Here is an 18507-nt window from a genome sequence, read left to right as displayed (position 1 = left end):
AAACGCAGAGCGATTGCCGAGGGCCCCAAGGTGATTCAGACACTGTCTCAACCCTCAGTTACTCCCTGTCAAGAGTCAGGGAGAAACATCCGTGAATAACCAAAGTAAAAGCAGATAGTTGTTACAACGGAGATGTGTGCCTCACTGGGTGGCATTTCCGTGGAAGGAGAGGCCAAGGGAAGCCTCACGGTGGAGGTGGCTCTTGAGAGGAGACACAAAGGGCGGGGAGCATCTCTCTAGAGGATGAAGTCGGGTCATGGTCCAACCTGGCAGAGTGTCAGCGCGTCCCAGCGTTCAAGATGGGAGCGAGCACGCTGTGTCTGGGGCTGTGCGCGTTCCCAGGGCCAGAGGACAGCCTTGGAGTACGGAGTAGGGAGAAGCAGGCTGCAGGGCAAAGCAGGGCTAAACCATGGATGGACCACAGGCGCCAGGCTCAAAAGTTAGATGTGGTGCTGTCAGCGATGGGAAGTTCCTGCAGGATCGAGGGTAGGAAGGCGATAATGGTCAGCATTAGCCTGGTGGATGCAATGGCGGCCGGTTAAGGCTATAGAGTGGCCTCGAGTCTGGATAAACAGTGACAAGGTCTGGAGTAACGGACCTGGAGAGGGCAGCTCAGGCCAGACCCCGAGGGGGTAGCTAGGAAGGCCTGGGGGGAAGGGGAGGATGCACCCTGCACCCTGGGGCTCAGCTTGCACCAGGCTCACGCTCTCTACCCCTTCCCCCTTCGCTCCTTATTCTGGGTACCCCACAGAGCCTTGTACCCACCCCCCGAACCGCTTTCTTCCTCGGGGGTGTGGTTACATGCCCTGTCTGCTCTCCCTCTGCTGCCCAGCCCTGCCCTTCAACCTCAGGCTGTACAGAGGAAAGCGGGGGGGAGTTGCAGAGACAAAGCTGAAGTTGAGCAAAGCAGAAGGGAAACCACATTGATGGCGGGGGCCTGCTGGGTGTCCCTACAGAACTAACAGGGTCTTCTCCTTTCGGGAAGCAAGGTCGGAGTTTCTTCCCCGTGACATCCCGGCTTGTATCCACCTTCCCCTTGTATCCAGGCTTCGTTGGGCATCGCCTCTGCGCTGAGCTTACAGAGAGGGTCTGATGGGTCCTCGGAGCCTGAACTCTCCCCACCAAACCGTGAAATAGGAGCCTGCCCCCCTGGAGACACCAGAATGATGTGTTAAGGGGTCAAAGCTTCCTTCCCTCAGTCAAACCCTCAGTCCCTAGGAAGTGGCGCCTCCCAAAGGCTGGGCACCCAGGAGGCCCTGACTGTATCCCCAGGGGTCAGGAATGCCACCGACTATGGCATCCAGCAGGAAGAAGGGAGAGAGGGGCAGGCAGCTGATCTCGTGGCTGGAGGGAGTGGGCACTGAGTGCCCACTTAATGCAGTATGACACCCAGGGCCCCATGGCAGCATAAATATTCCACGTCATGGTAACTGAATCTGACATGTCTTCCCTGGCACCCCCAGTGTGCACCTTCCCTAGCCATCTCTACCCCCCTGCCAGACCCAGGGGTCAGGACCAGGCGAGGGGAGTTCCAGAACCCCTGCTGTCACACTAGGCTTCCATTGCAGGAGAGGGCCAGCCTCCATACCAGCATGGGGGTGAAGGGGACTCTCCCAGGCCTGGGGGACAAAGCCATGCAGGAGTGGGAGAGGGACTGGGAGAAGACAGGTTCATTGGTACAACTGAGGCAGGTGAAGAGAGGCAACTTGGTGTGATAGAAAGAGCCCTGGCATTAAGGGATGCAGATCCCATCCCAGCTGGGACACTCACTGTGGGCAAGTCTCTTAACCTCCCTGCACCTCAGCATCTTCATTTCTAAGGGGGGTAGATAGAATCCCTACCACATGGGATCCTTATGGAAGACAAAATGATGTCTGTGGGAGAGCTCATTGAAAAGAAAATGCTAAACAAAGGCCGGTCAAGGTTATCAAGAGATGAAGCTAGATTCTGTGGCAGGACGATCCGCCGGGCAGGGGGCAGGCAGCCTGGGCGGGAGAGCCCAATCCTCTGTCTCAATGAACAGAGGTGGCTGTGGGGGCAGGACTGAGCCCACTGTGCAGGTCTGGCTCCCTCCCCCGCCCTGGGAATGGTCAGGGACCAAGACTCGGGGGGTCCACCCTCCCCAAGTCTTAATAAACTATCCCTTCCCAGTCCTTCTCTGCCCTCACAACTAAAGGGGCAAGCAGTGGTCAGGCAGGGGGTGCCCCAGGGCCACACACATCGCATCACTGAGACCACTCACCTGGGACCTTTCTGATGGGCAGCTTTAGAATCACCTTGACCCTCAAGAACCCAACCATCCTTAGGGAAACCATCCTATGAGTTAAAGCACGCCAAATGGAACTAGGCAACAAAGCCGAGTACGTGTGACATGCCCAGGAACAGCAGTGACTAGCATTTGGACAGCACCGAAGACTTCCCAAGGCACCTTCCCAGGTACTTATCTCCTTCATTCTCATCGCAACCCTAGCAAGTCGGTGCTAAGTCATTATGCCCATTTTTCAAGTGAGGAAACTGAGGCTCAGAGACTCAAAGTGCTGCCTAAGCTCACACAGCCGTGCGGCAACAGGGCTGGGCTCTGAGCTCCCTCTCCTGCCACCATTAACACCAGTCAGCTGATGCTGCCTGAGCACCTGCTCGGTGCAGGCATCACGGGGCTGCTAGTGACACAAAGATGTGTGCAACGCGGGCCCTCAAGGGCAGAGCGAGAACCGTGGCATGCAGAATGACTCCACCACACGCCAGGAAGGAGCTTTCGCGGTACTTAACTCGGATTCCACATTACACAGACGAGGAGAGCAAGGTGCAGAGCCGGGCTTCTAGACCAGGGATCAGCAAACATTTTCTGTAAAACACCAAAGAGTAAATATTTTACACCTTGTGGCCACATACATCTCTGCAACATATTATCCTTTGATAATTTTTTTGTGTTTTTACAACCCACCCCTTCGAAAATGTGCGCACCATTCTTAGCTCGAGGGCTCTACAAAATAGGCTGGCTGCAGGGGGCATAGAGCCCGCAGGCTACAGTTTGCCAACCCCTGTTCTGGGGAGGGACGGGGTCACACAACCTAAGTTGCTTCCTAAGCTGGGGTTCATTCAGCCAACAAACCAGCCAATTCTTTGAGCACCTGCTATGTCCCAAGCACTGTGCTGTGAACTGGAAGGACCGAGAATGTCACCTAGGCGGTGGCTTAAGATTGCCAACAGTAGGTGGGCAAGATAGTCAGATAAGGAAGTAATGCCACCGGATGGGAGGCTGTGCAGGACAGGGCATCCAGAGCAGGGAGACCCCAGCTCTTCCTGGGTTTCCTGTGTGCTGCCTCCCCACCCCACGGAGGCAGATGTCACATCCTATTTTATTATTTTTTTTAATGTTTATTTATTTGTGAGAGAGAGAGCACAAGTGGGGGAGGAGCAGAGAGAGAGAGAGGGGGGACAGAGGATCCAAAGCTGGCTCTGTGCTCAGAACACAGAGCCCGGTGCGGGGGCTTGAACTCAAGAACCACGAGATCATGACCTGAACCAAAGTCGACGCTTCACCGACTGGGCCATCCGGGCACCCCTTCCACAACATATTTTAATCTCTATTCCTGTCTGTATGTCACATGGGGGCAATAACCTAAGCCCATGATCTTCACTGCGTCATACTCAGCACCTACGACAATGCCTGGCAGATAGGAAGCAAGCAGTATGTGCTGAATGAACGCATGAATGAATGAATGAATGAATGATAACAACCACAGAGCTCTAGCGAGGGCCAGCTGGCTGGTGAGAGCTACCAGAGGAATCGAAGAGACTGAAGGATTGCTCACCCTGTCCCCCTCACTTGTCGAACAACGTGGGCTGACTGGGCCTAGAAACACAGCCCCACGCACCAGAAGCTTTCTGCACCCTCCTCTGTCCTCCCCCCACCCCCCCAGCCCAGGCCTCTGCTGACTCACAGCAGCTGCTAATCGCACCCCAGTCAAGCATGCTTAATTAAGCCCCAGTTACCCACAGCTTCCTAGCAAGAGGAAAGATGAGACTCCAGTCGCGTGCCAGACCCAGAGGGGGCTGGGCCGGGTGTGGGATTGCTGGGGAGACGTGTGCAGAAGACAGTAGGTCATTCACTGGGAACCGGCCGTAGAAATGGTAGTAACAATAATAATCGCGATAATAATGCCGCAGACTAACAGAGCACCTACTCTGTGCCCGGCCTGACTCTTAACACTTTCTGTGTGTTTAAGCTTCCTCATAGTGAGCTCATGACGGGTACTATCATCACGTCCATTTTACAGGTGAAGGAAATGAGGCTCCGAGAAGCTACGTGACTTGTCCGAGGTCACACAGCTAGGAAGTCACAGAGGTGGAAGGACTCCCCTTTTCCTGTGGTCCATATTCAGGGAGAGGAAGGGCGATCACGTCCAGAGCGCTGACCCCACTGCCCGGTGGCCTCGGCTCCATCCTGACTCATATACAGGGATGCAACTCTATTTCTAACTCAACTCACATTCGTCATATGGCCACTACAATGCCATCAGGCCTTGGAGAGAGGAGTTGAAGGGACCGAAGCCCTCCCACAGAGAGCTCACAGACCAGGGGTTACTACCCATTCCACTGTGGGAACAGCACGATAAATACAGCCATAAATGCACATCCTGGTGCCTGGGGCTGAGGCCAGGGAAGAAAAGTAGCCTTTAGGGAACACCTCCCGGTACCAGATACCAAAGCTGTCATACTCCTTCCTTTTCCTTCCTGACCTATAATCGCATACATGTTAGTGTGACCCTCTATCACTAGTGTCCCTGGCGTGAGCGATTACTCCACGCTAGACCATATACTCCAAGATACAAACCAAGTATCCCAGCATCTGCCACAGGGCTGGGTGTAAAGTCCATGCTCAGTAGGCTTTTAAAAAAATTTTTTGGGGCGCCTGGGTGGCTCAGTCGGTTAAGCGGCCGACTTCGGCTCAGGTCACGATCTCGCGGTCCATGAGTTCGAGCCCTGCGTCGGGCTCTGTGCTGACAGCTCAGAGCCTGAAGCCTGTTTCAGATACTGTGTCTCCCTCTCTCTGACCCTCCCCCGTTCATGCTCTGTCTCTCTCTGTCTCAAAAATAAATAAATGTTAAAAAAAAAATTTTTTTTTAATGTTTTTTTTTTTTTTAATTTATTTTTGAGACAGAGACAGAGCATGAGCAGGGGAGGGGCAGACACGGAATCCGAAATGGGCTCCAGGCTCCGAGCTGTCAGCACAGAGCCCGTCGCGGGGCTTGAACTCACGGACCGTGAGATCACGACCTAAGCTGAAGTCGGGCGCTCGACCGACTGAGACACCCAGGCGCCCCTCGGTAAGCATTTTTAAATAAGTGAGTCAATGAAACATAGTCCCACCCTTCAGGAACTTGCAGCCTAGGAGGGGGAATTGAGGCATGGATACATGGTTGCAATTCAGTGTGATGAACACAACAGGAACAAGAAGACGCGGGTCACGGGGGAAGGGATCCGCCCGGAGCAGGGGAGCTGGGCACGGTGTCCCAGAGAGGGGGATGCCACAGACAGATCTTGGAGAAAGAGCAGGAGCTTCCCAGGAAGATGGGGGTCCTCGGCGCTGAGAGCGTGGCCCTGGTGTGAACCACCAGCTCTATTAGAAAAGCTCTAGGTGACCCCAGAGACACAGCTGGAGAAGGGCTGGACCACATCTCAGAGGGCCTTGCTACCACCTGAGGAGATTGGACCTTACTCCTTAAGCAATAAGGAGCTATATAACAGGGTTTAAACAGTGGGGTGCTTAAGGGGGTATTTTTTGTGTTGTAGAAAATGGCCCTGGCAGGGCTATGGAGGTTGCATGGAAGACGGTGAGCTTGGGGCAGGCAGACCAGCTAGGAGGCTGGCGACGGACCCTGAGTGTTTAAGGGGAGCAGAAACAGCAAGGACGGGCAGGTGGGTGAGAAGAGGGACAAAAGTGACCCTGAATGCACAGAACTAAGTGGCCGTGCGGTTGTGAAAGAGGAGCGATGCCACATAAGCTCTTAAGAGTCTCGAGCTCTGCCCACCTAAGATGGGGACAAGATGGTCTACCCAGCAGCGTCACTGTGAGCCTCCAAGGAGTCAGAGACTATAAAGGGCTGCACAGGGTCCCACTGGCAGTAGGCAGCTTTTTCCTCTGCACCTTACTGTCCTTTTATGCCATAGGTTTCCACTAGGGCATCACGCAGCAGAGCCAAGTTCAGAGGGAAAGAACAATGGGGGGGACAGGAGGGAGGCGTCTCCTGGGCTTAGAGCTGCACCTGTGTCCTCAAGACATGTGCCCTGGCAGTGGAGAAAGGCTGCCAGCTCTGTAGGCCAACAGGTCCCAGGCACATCAAACCTGGCTGGTCTCACAGAGCCTTCTTTCTGAACTGAATAAGCAGCAATTTAGTCATTCATTTCATGAAGCCCACGGAGAAAACACAAACCACTCTAGGCCTTTCAACTGGAGGGATTTACATCAGGGATTTGGTTGTAAGGTAATGGAAGAGGCGGGACAACCCAGAGATTAGCCACCACCTCCTTGGGGCTGCAAGGGGAAGGCTGTGTTCTAGGGTCCCGGGAGCTCAGGCCACCAGACAGAAGTGGGAACCACTGCAGGCCTGCCAGAGGGAGCTGGGCCGTGCCGGCTGCTCAGCAGGAGCCAAAAAGCAGACACAGACTCTGCAGAGACCTGGCTGGAAACTGAGCGAGGCAAGAAATACCCTGGCCTTTCCCCTCCTCCCACCCTCCACCTTCTTCCACTGCCTCTGATTGTCTGGACCTGCCCATAGGTAAGGGAGCCTGGGAAATGTAGTTCCCTGTGCCACCAAACAAGACCGAGCAAGGCAGGAAATGGACCTGGGAGCAACAAAGGACCAGCACACTCATTCATTCATTCACTCACTCACTCCTTCGGCCAACATTGACTGAGCACCCAAGTGCTGGGGAGATAAAGACAAACAAAAATTCTGGGTCCTGTCCTCACTGAGCATAAAGTCCAGCAGTACCCCTCAGTGCCCACGGCACCTGCTCAACTAGCCTCGGTAGGGGGGTTGGTGTCGAGCTTTGGGGGGCCCCTGGGAAGCTTCTAGTGTGCAGAGTAGGTGAAGCCGGGCTCTGCTTAGGCTGTGGATTTGGAGGAGCAGGAGCTCAGCCGGCTCGGCCTCCTCCCCAGCTGAAAGCTCACAGCTCAGAATGAAATGTCTCCAAAAAGGGAAGAAAACCCTTAAATCCCACTGTTTGTCTTTGGAGCCTGGGAAGCGAGGATCTAATGAACATGAAACGTGCAGGCTGCTCAGAAGTTGTCTTTGAAACCTCCCCAGGCCGGCTTTGTCAAGGAGCAGCATTGCCTTTCAAAGCTGCCTGGCTCCAACTCCCCTCTCCTCCTTCCTCGGTAGCAGGCGGCAGCTAATTAGCCAGAGATGTTAAACGCTCCCTAATTCCTCGGTGAAGTCCCCAGGCTTCTGGGGGACTGGCAGCAGGGCTGGCAAACTGAGTTCTTTCACTCCTCCTACCCCCTCCATCCGGTGCCAGCCCCTCCCCTGCCAGCACGCTCCCAGCCCGGGGCCGTCCTGGGTCTCATCCTCTGGGCCAACCTTGCCACCCCTCCCACTCCCTCACACTGGCCTGTGCAAAACCACCACCTCTGGTTCCTAAAGTCTTGTGTGCCTCTTCCAAGAAGACTCCCTAGATGCACCACGCGGGGGATGACCAACCACACGCCCTAAGTCTTTGTCCTCAGCGGGGCCCTAATACGCACCCCCCCTCATTCATACCGGCCCAGGGGGCTGCCCTTACTGCCCACCACTCAGAGCAGCCTCCCTAAAGAAAAAGTGCTCCAAACTAACCTGTCCCTGAGTATTTATGCCAGCCCAGGAGAAGGAGAGGCAAGAGGCAGGAACATCATATAGATGTTTACAGACAGGTCACCTAGAGTCATAGCCTGAACCTAATGCCACTTGCTGAGATCTTGGGTAAGACACGCCCCTCTCCGGGCCTCAGTTCCAAATCTGTAAAGCACGGGGGTTGGACCGGCCCAGCGCTTCTCAAACTGGCACACGCATCAGAATCACCTGGAAGGCTTAAGCACAGATCACTAGCCCCACCCTCTGATTTCGGATTCAGCCGGACTGGGGAGGGGCCTCCTGAGACTTTGCATTTCTAATAAGTTTGCAGGTGGTGCTGCTGCTTCCGGGACCACAGTGGAGAACTCAACGGCTGGCTGGCTGGATTTTAAGCTGTATTTGTCAAAGCTCCAAGGGGTTGCAGCAAGCTCGCTCCCTCAAGGGGCATGTGGGAGTGGTAATGGGGGCTGGGGGATGCTGAGTTGGCTGGCCCCCAGCCCCCAGCCCCCACCCACCCTACCCCCAGCAGTTTGGCATCATCAGTTGGCTGTTTGTTCTCGTGCCCAGGTAAGAGTTGGTCAGAACCGAGGTCCCATGCTTTAGGTGAAGTGTTTGAAAACCTGTCAACCAGATTAGCCCTTCCAGCTTGGACGTTGCAGGGTCCCCTGCTCATACTGTTTCTCCTTCACAGTCAGGGATGGGGGCAGCAAGAACACGGCTGAGGATTCGGGTCCCGACTCTTAGGAGGGGCTGTGAGACTAGGTGGAGAAGCGGATGAGTTCCTGGGTCATCGCCATCGGGAGGTACATTTCAACTCAGAGATGCACCTCTGGGTGACGTGGGACCCATGTGCACGCACACACACACACACACACACACACACACACACACACACCTGTGCTTGCAGCCCCCACCCTGGAAAAGGGCCTGGGGCCCAGATGAGTTGGAGAAGTTCCTGGAAAACATACAGTAGCAAAGCTTCCTTCGGATGTGTGCATGTGTGTGTGTCTTCATGTGTGCATGTATGATGTCTGTGCATACAAATGAGTTCAAGAGAAAGAGAAAGAGAGATTGTAATTGAAATGATCAGGGTGCAGACAGGTTCTAAATAGGGCAGAAGTCTCCTAGAATGTCAACGTTTTGGAATGAAACTAAAGTTCATCCGTTCCAAAGCCCTCGTCCATCTGATGAGAAAACCGAGGTTCCTCTGGAGCTAGAACCAGGGTTTCCCGACTCCTGTGTCAGGGCTCACCCTCCACCATGTGGGTGTCAAAGTCTCTCCCACGCACCAGAATGACATCAGCTGAAACCCATGAAACATCGTGGCAAATGGACAAAAATGTTCGCAGAAAAGCATCCAAGGCAAATAAATCCCTTCCCGGCCCTGTCTGCCCCCACCCACATAGCCATTCCTTGGCCAGCTGTTCCTGTGGATGCCACTTCGAGGAGGGGGCCCGCCCGGCCCTGCAGTCCTGCTGGAGGAGCCTGCAAAGATAGCAGCGAGAAGAAAAACAAGACGAGGAAGAGCCCGGACCTGTTAAAGATTAATAGGGTTCTCTGGGACCCAGGGATGTGCCCGGATTGGAGAGAAACAAAGATCAGCGGAGAAGCAGGGGGATAGACAGAAGTGTGTGTGTGTGTGTGTGTGTGTGTGTGTGTGTGTGTGTGTGTGTGAGGGAGACACAACAGAGGGATTATGACGCTGTGCATATGTCTGCACAAACCCAAGAGAAGCCACTGCGGATGAACATACACACACACACACACACACACACACACACACACACCCCGGATGTGGGCGAGGCTGGGAACAGGAGAGCCAAGGTGAGTGCCAGGAAGTGAAGCACCGTCAGAACAAGCCAGGGTGCAGGCCTGTTTGTGTCTGATGGGTGTGTGACAAAGGACAACAGAGCGTGTCGGTGCACGTGTGCAACTGGGGCTTGCTGCAGGGGCCCAGGGAGAGAATGAGGAAGGCAGGCCACGGTGTCCCACAGCCAGGAGCCCCCAGGACCGGATGCCCACTCGTGGATGTGCGCTCACCCTTCTGGGGGCCAGGCTGGCCCCCAGGGTCCCCTTCCTCGGACAGCCTCCTTCTGCTGCCACTTGGACCCTCTCCTGCCTTCACCTCCCACACTTGCCACCCCGCCCCTCTGCCCAGGAGTCTCCTCCTTCCTCCCCAGGGTTGCATGTCCCTGGCATGTGACAGTCTCCAGAAGCCACAAAACACCTGCCCGCCCCCACACTCGCTTCTGTCCTGAGCAGAGCACCAAACACAGGCCCTGAGTTGCACAACCCACCTTCAGATTTTGTCTCTCCCTCTTCTATTTGTGTGACCTTGGACAAGTTACTCAGGCCTTTCAAAGCCCTAGTTTCTTCCGTTTAAAAAAAAAGAGAGAGAATAGAGTTCCTGTAAGAAATAAATAAGATATTTCTTGAAGTCCCTGGCACTGTGCCAACCATAAAGTAGTTACTAGTATTTTCCAGTCTCTCTGCTTCAAGCCCCCATGGGTAGGTTTTTGTCTCAGAGCCCCAGGGGCTTTCCAAGTTGCACCACCTCCTTAAAATCCTAAAGCTGGAAGTGACCTTAGAAGTCAGGAGGTCCAAGCGCCACCACATGCCCGTGTTGTAGGTGAAGACGTGAGGCTCACAGAGGTGTAACTTGTGTTAATACTGGAGGCAAGACCAGAATACATTTCTCCCACTTTACTACCATCAGCCTTCAGCTTTCCGCCTTCGGCCAGAGCCAGAGGATTTCACCGTGCCATTCTTGGAAGGTTTGTTCCCACTGGTCTGGAGGTAAGACTGAGTCCTGGGGTGTGGGCCGGGCAGAGGGCAGGGGAGGAGGACGCGGCAGGACAGAGCCATGACTCCTTCCAGAGTTCTGTGCAATTCTGCTCTGGCCCCCGACTTGCATTCCCACTTAGCAAAGCCAAAAGCTCTGCAGAGAACTGGATCCTCCCTGCTCCCCCACCCCACCCCGCTGTCGCTCGAAGGCAGGTTAGTGCCCATCTGTGGCCCCTCTCATGTGTCCCTAGGGGGGTTAGCCCCCACCGATTGTAAGTGATCAAAGGATTTCCCCCAACCACACACCACCCTCTCCCTAAAGGAAAGGATCTCAAGTTATTGCAGGCTTCTCCATCCCATGATATTTCTGTGGCACAGACCAGTGCCAAGGAGCCTAGAAATCTGGCCCTTTATCCTGGCTCTGTGTCCTTAATACACCTCTGTCCTGGCCAACAGGATCACCTAGTGCTAGGGCTGGCGGGATTGTGCCAAAACAGATCCCCTCCTGGAAGACAGGAACAAAGCAGCCCCCTGACCGCCACTCTGCCCACGGGGCTTCCAGGGACACAGGAGGCCTGGGAGGAGGCAGACACCAGGACAGGGAATTCAGGGGTTCACACATCCGCGCTGGTCTCCCTGCACTTCCGTAATGCTAGGCAGAGGGGACCCGGAACTACGGCAAGTCAGGGGGCCCTGAATGCACTCAGCACCTGACTGGGGAGGGGGCGGACGATGGGCCCACAGGCCCCCCCCCCCAGGACCTCCTGTCCCTCTGCAGATAAACGGGGGCCGGTTGTATACTGCTCCTCAGGACCACATGGCCCAGTCTATAGGAATCACACCGTTTGCTCCCTCCTCAAAAACCCTCTTGCCCACATGCAGCACACATGATAAACGTGGAACGTGGCTCCCTCACCCGCGCCTTCTGAAAGGCAGCACAGCGCTGTCACTAAGAGCGTGGACTCTGGGGCCAAACCGGATGGCTTAAATCCTAGCTCCACCAGCTGATGGCTGTGTGGCCTTGGGGAAGTCACTTAACCTCTCTGTATCTCAGTTTCCTCACCTGTAAAATAGGGATGATGTGAATAACTAGCTCATAAGAGTCTTGTGAGGTTTAAATAGGTTAATATATGGCAAGTGCTTGGGCTAATGGCTGGCACATTTTAAAAAACCGGGTAAGTATTTGCTGTCGTTATTACTTATTCAGTCATCAAAATGTTACTGAGCACTGACTACATTGTAGGTGCTCTTTCAAACCCCAGGCAAGCCGTCCAGATACGGTCTCTACTCTCAGGGCGCTGACATTTTAGTGAAGGAGACAGTCAATAATCACTAAAATTAAAAAAAAAAAAAAAGTCTACTTACAAATTGCAATGAGAGATAATAAGGGCAAAAAATAGAGAACTCGGAGCATACAACAGGGGACCCGACAGCTTCTTGGGTCAGGGAAGGCTCTTTCAGGTGTGATGCTTATCTCACTCCTCCCTGCTGAGTCTGACCACCCCGGGTACGCCATGCCCGGCAGCCGGCACCCACCAAGGACAAAGCCCATCTGTGCCCTTCACGGGTCTGGCGGCGGCGGAGTATCTGCTCCCCCTCCGTGTGAGAAGCCCAGGCAGGGCCGAGTCCCCCTCGCCTGGCCTGCCACTGCCACCCCACTTCGGGACCTAGGGTGGCCTGGGAATAGAACCAGAAGTCCTGCTCTGATCCCTCATTCCGTCCAACCAAGAGGAGGCACTCTTCCTGCGGAATTTCCCGGCACAATCCGGCCACTCTGAAGGTCACGGCCATGTGTCAGGAGTCCTACCTTCTCCCTTCCAGGCTGTCCTAAATCTGGTCTTCAGCCAGGAAGACAAAGCAACGTACTGTGCTAGGTACTTTACAGTTTATATCGCAGATTTATTCAGCCGTCTCGTTTAATCACCACGGCAACACTGTGAAGTCGGTGTCACTCTCATTGTTCATACCTATTCTGTAGATCAAGAAACTGAGGCTCCGAAAGGTTAAGCCACTTTCCCAAAGTCATACGTTAGGAGTAGTGGAACAGCTAGGACTCCAACCTAGGCCTGCTCGACTCCAGACCCTGCAGGGACATCGTATGATCTTTTTAATAACATGAGGAACGATAATTCGTGTAATGGCTAATATTTTTTTTTAACATTTATTTATTTTTGAGACAGAGAGCATGAACAGGGGAGAGTCAGAGAGAGAGGGAGACACAGAATCTGAAACAGGCTCCAGGCTCTGAGCTGTTAGCACAGAGCCCGATGCGGGGCTCGAATCCATGGACTGCGAGATCATGACCCGAGCCAAAGTCGGACACTTAACCAACTGAGCCACCCAGGTGCCCCTGTAATGGCTAATATTTACAACACTTTCTATGGGGCAGGTCCCACTGTGATTTGAAATCACTCAACCCCCATAAAAAAAATAACCCTCTGAGGGAGATGCTATTGTTAATCTCATGGTACGGGTCAGGAAACTGAGGCACAGAGAGGTTAAGTGAAGCCAGGGGCCCAAGGCCAGTTGGATGAGTCCTGAGGGACAGTCACCAAGATGAGAGTCACAGAACAGTGGGGCTGAGCATGACCTCGGCAGCCACCAGCTGGAGGCCCAGAGGGAGGGACGGACGTCGTAGCGGAGCCACTCCGTGCCCGGCCACATCCCCTGCCGCTCCCCGTGCTGCCTCTCTCCCCCATCTGTCTCCAGGTATCCAGGGGCCTCCGCTTCCCTTGGGAACTTGTCCTCCACAACCCCCTCTGGCTCGCCGTGCTGGCCACGGCCTAGGCACCGCCTTATCTGCCTTGTCCGGCTCTGTCTCCCCGTGACCCCCAGGCCCTGCCGACCCTCTCGCGAGGCTCCCTCTATAGCTGAGCCAATGAAGGAAGAGGGTCAGCTGATGGCCGGCTCAGAGGCCTTGGGGCAAGGTGGCCCCTCCTTTCCGCTTGGGTTTTCTTCCAGAAGATGGCCTCAACCCAGCACAATGGGCCTATCCTAAAAATCCAGACTCAGGATACCTGGCTGGCTCAGTCAGTTAAGCGTCTGACTTCGGCTCAGGTCACGATCTCACAGTCCGTGAGTTCGAGCCCTGTGTGGGGCTCTGTGCCGACAGCTCAGAGCCTGGAGCCTGCTTCCGGTTCTATCTCCCTCTCTCTCTGCCCCTCCCCACTCGCACCCTGCGTCTCTCTCTCTCAAAATTAAATAAACATTAAAAACAAAAAATTTTTTAATAAAACAGACCTCGGGGCAGGGTGGGGACAAGGGGTGCCCCTTGCAGTGTCACCTCTGTACTGGACAACCCTGCCCCCCTTCCTTGGGCCCCTTCAGGGCCGGCCCTCCCCACAGTGCACATGTCCGTCTCTGCCTTCATCACAGGGCACGGGGTGAGGGGCCAGGGCAAGGGGGCAGGAGTTAAAGCCCAAAAAGGACCTGGGAAGCTGGAGAATTAATTTTGCTTGTGTCTCCATGCCTATAGCGCTATCCTGCCGCTGCTCCCGGGGACCATGAGGTCCCTGCTACTTCAGTCTGCACACCTGCCAAGAGCTCAGTCTCCTTTTTGCTGGGGAAAAAAACAAGGGGAAGGGTTTGTTCGGGAGGGGCCCATGGCAGGGGAGGGGAAGTCCTTGCCTTTAGCTGGGAGACATGGGAGCATGGAGGGAGGGGAGGGGGGAGCAGGGGCAGGCCCGGCAGCACACCGCTTGCCCAGCAAGGTGACCTGTCGTTGTCGCTCTCCCTCCTCCAGCTCCAGGGGCTTGATTCTCCAGAGGCCTTGTGTGGAGGACAGACCCGAGTAGAGAAAGAAGCCTGGTGCGCAGCGAAGAAGGCCCCACAGACTAGACGCCGGCTCTCGCCTCCCTGGGGCTGGCAGAGCACAACCCTCGGGGAGCTGGAGAGGGAGCCACGGACCCTGGCGAGGTGGCGCCCTCCCTCCCAGTTGCTCAGAAGCATCTAGACAAGGCCTTGTGCTGAGCTGGCATGTTTCTGCCTCCCAGCTGGACCACAAAATAGAAGGAAACATCCATAAAGTTCCCGAGCCGCCTCTGAGGCCGGAAGGCCTGCCAAGGGGCTGCTGGTTCCCCCTCTAATTGGTCTTAATTTCCATGATTTGCAGGTCCCAGGCTCACCGAGGGCCCGGTCTCCCTCGTGATGGATGGGCAGGAATAGTGGGCCTGGTGAGCCAGCTCCCGTGATCCAGCAGGGTCCTGTGGGGTGCAGGGCAACCTAGTCCTCCACCAGGGCTCACCCAGAGCCCCCGGGGCCCGAGCCCACTAGAACACCATCCTTTCTCCCAGTTAACCTCTGCAGGACAGGGCCCATCCCTTCACACGGCAATAGGAAGTGGAAAGAGGAGGGGCTTAAACCAGGGCTCAGGCTAGAGACCTGTGGCATCCTCCTAGGAGCCCCTCCCAGGGCCCGGCCCGTAGTAGATGCTCAATAAACACATGTTGCTCCACAGCTTGGCTGACCTAAGGAGACCTGGCCTTATGCCTTCAGAAGCTTGGACATCTTCTGCCTCCTGCTCTCTGGTTCTGCTTTTGTCACAGTAACTAAAGTACAACTCTGGAGTCAGGCTGCCCCAGTTTGAATCCCAAGTAGATTAGCACAAGCAAGGTAATCTTGGGCAACTACTGAGCTTCTCTGTGCCTCCGTTTCCTTATCTTTAAAATGGGGGTAACAGCACTACCTACCTCACGGGTCCATTATATGAAAAGGCACGAGTATGCCGAGATAGCAGAATAATGGATCCCAAAGATGCCCACGCTCTAATCCCTGGGACCTATGAAAATGTCACCTTACGCGGCAAAGGGCCTTTGTGGAGGCATTTAAAGTACGGCCCTTGAGATGGAGAGATGATCCTGGATTATCCAGGTGGGCCCAGCCTAATCACATGCGTCCTTAAGAGCAGAGAATCTCTCCTGGCTGGGTTAGGGAGAGACGTGCGACTGGAGGAAGCACCAGAGAGAGGCAGCATTGCTGGCTTTGAAGACGGAGGAAGGGGCCACAAGCCAAGGAATGCAGGCTTATGGAAGCTATAAAAGGTAAGAAAATGGAAGCACCCCTAGAATCACCAGAAAGGAACACGACCCTCCCTGCACCTTGACTTTCAGCCCCGTGAGACCTGCGTCAGACCTCTAACCCACAGAGAACCACAAGATTAATTCGCGTTGCCTTAAACCACTCCGTTTGCAGTCACTTGTCACAGCTTCAACAGGAAACTCACACATACTGGTGTGTAAGCACATAGTCAGAACTCGATGTCGGCTCTGTCTGTCATCACCACCACCATTGTTATGGCCCAGGGCAGAGACACCCTGCTGCCTCCACCCCGCCCCCGGCAGCCACCTGTCCAGTGTGAGCTTCTCCAAGCCGGAATCACACTCAGCTAAGCACTGGAGAGTAAGTACAAGGCAGTCAGGGAGTAGGGAACATCCTCAAAACAATGTCCCTTGGCGCACTCCCTGTGAGCAAGAGGCAGATGACTGGCCTCCCTGTGATCCCTTTCTTTTAAAGAAGAGCCGTGGGGGGGCCCCCTGGGAGAGGGGGGTGGGCCTGCCTGACCCCGACATTGTCACTGGAGAGATGACAGCTCCGGGGCTTAACTGCTCCCCATTCCAACCACGCACAGCGGGAGAGGCCTGGACACTCCAGCGGCTTGGCACCCAAAACTTGCACCTGCTGTGCGCGTGGGAATATGGCAGGACCCGCAATAGGAACGACTTCACCAGACGGAAGGGGGGACTTTCTCCCGTGAAACAACGCCAGGTACCGCAGCATCTGCCGGGATCCTTCCGAGCAGCTGTGTGATGGAGGCGGGATGGGGGAGGGAGACGGATGGTCTCCAGAGGCCTGGTCTGTGATCAGCAGTGGTCACCCTCACAGAACAAGCTCCCCTCAGGGCTCACACCCCTCATTCGCAGTCACTCCCCCAGCCAAGCGAAAGTGAGGCTTTCCCCCGACAGACACACCCCCCCCAGCCTATGTACCTCCCTTTCCTCCTTCACCCCCAGTTTTCCTCCTCAGTGACACCCCACATTCTCCCCGGATACTGAGAGACCTCAGAGATCTGTCCCCACTAGATCTCCTTCTTCTCAGGAAGTCAATGAGGCCCTGTGATCCCTCTCAGAGCCTTCAGCCTCCGACCAGACTAAGCCCAGTGCAGGTACCAGACTGCCCAATGATGTCAACAGGCCTCTCGGGACAAAGGCCATTTCCTCTTAGACTCATGGGCAAATCACCGTTAGACTGGAAGTTCCCTGAGGACAGGGTTCACGCTGTCAATCTGCCACAGGGCCTGGCCCGGAGTGGACCTCCATTTGTTGGGTAAGGGAACACCTCTAAAAATGTACAGCCCTCTCAGAAGGCCCTGGAAAAAAACCTTACCCCTTCCCATCTCGCTCACCAGGGGAACTCAGCACAAAGAGCCACCTCAAAGAGACCAGCTGCTTTGGAGGTAACTGGAGACGGGAGTGAGACAGGCTGAGGGGACAGGGAGAGCCACTGCTCCCAGGGACACCCGTTCCCTTCGCCAAGGAGCCCATCCCATGTGGTCACCTACTGCCGGCTGAGACCTGCTTCCCTACACCCCCAGCCCCTCAAACTCCCTTTCTGTCTAAAGATTAGCTTCCTACAGACACTTGCCCACCCCTTCCTGGCGGGCAGTTCATGGGCCACGGAACCTCTCTTTGTTCCTCTCTCCAGCCCCCCAGCCCACAACCTCACCTTCTGATACAGAAATTCCCTTTACCACCACCACCCCAACTCTGACCAACCACAGGGGCCCAATCTGCGTGGGGACCTTGCAGGGTCACTACCGAGGACCCAGGTGGTACCTCTGTGCAAATTAGGAAAAGGGCCTCTTTCCCCAGGTGGACGTAGGCCCCACCCATGCATAGCCTGGTGAGAACAGCCTAGGGCAGATTTCAGCCCCCATCCACCCCTTGGCCAAGTGTCCTTGCACGATGCACAACCTGCCCACCTGTGCACAGCAGCCCCGTTTGAACAGCTGCAGAATATACCCACTGTAGGGGTCTGATAGACCCACATTTTAGGGGTCTGATAGACCCCTCATTTTAGAAATGAGAAAGGGGAGAAGGGCAGGGTAATTTATCCAAGGCCATACACCAAGCTGGGGGCAGACCCAAGGCCAAAGATCCAGGTGCCCTGACTCCCAATCTGCTGCTTATTCCCTCGGCTACTCTATCCTTGCCTCGCTCTTGGGGACAGATGGCAAAGCCAAGACAGCCAGAGAGCTCCTGAAAGCGGTGCCTGGGGAAGCCTTCCTGCACTAATTAGAAGAAAAGTGATAACCTCATCCCAAACTCTGTCTAGACATAAAATTGAACATAAAACTCTCTGAACTGAGTACCACCTAACCCTTGGCTGGTGTGGAACATAAATACAGATCGTCCCCATTTGTTTCCTGTCCACCAACCGCATTTATCCCACACCTCTTCACTGTGAGTATGTCCCCTATGTCTCTCTAGGCCCGTACATCTGTCTTGGCCTGGAGACTCTCAGACCATGCTTACTGCCTCAGGAGAATCCCTGAACACACAAGTGCTCAGAAGATGACTTTTAATTTAGACAAAGGGGAGGGTGATGGTGATGAAGAAGAAGTGGGGGGTGGGGGGAAGGGTGAGAGGGAAGCAGAGGAAAGGAAAGAAGGGAATTTGGGGCATCTGGGCGGCTCACTCAGTTAAACAGCTGACATCGGCTCAGGTCATGATCCTGCAGCTCGTGGGTTCGAGCCCCACATCGGGCTCTCTGCTCTCAATGTAGAGCCTGTTTCAGATCTTCTGTCTCCCTCTCTCTCTGCCCCTCCCCCTCTGTCTCTCTCTCTCTCTCTCTTTCTAAGACAAATAAACATTGAGAGAGAGAGAGAGAGAGA

The 18507-nt window shown here is 54.9% G+C and overlaps 1 long non-coding RNA gene across 2 annotated transcripts in view; it reads right to left on the bottom strand.

The window, feature by feature from the left end:
* LOC121035525 (uncharacterized) overlaps positions 1 to 18507 on the bottom strand; it is a 76692-nt gene that overhangs the window by 42539 nt on the left and 15646 nt on the right. For both annotated transcript variants that reach the window (XR_005792931.1, XR_005792932.1), the window contains one exon: positions 2770 to 2845. This is a non-coding gene — a long non-coding RNA (uncharacterized LOC121035525). The remainder of the gene's footprint in view (positions 1 to 2769; positions 2846 to 18507) is intronic.

The sequence above is a fragment of the Herpailurus yagouaroundi genome, unplaced genomic scaffold, assembly GCF_014898765.1.
Source record: "Herpailurus yagouaroundi ecotype Mexico unplaced genomic scaffold, PumYag 161, whole genome shotgun sequence".
Classification (NCBI taxonomy): Eukaryota; Metazoa; Chordata; class Mammalia; order Carnivora; family Felidae; genus Herpailurus; species Herpailurus yagouaroundi.
The sequence above is the reverse complement of the archived record's forward strand: the minus strand, read 5'-3'. Positions and strand labels throughout refer to the sequence as shown.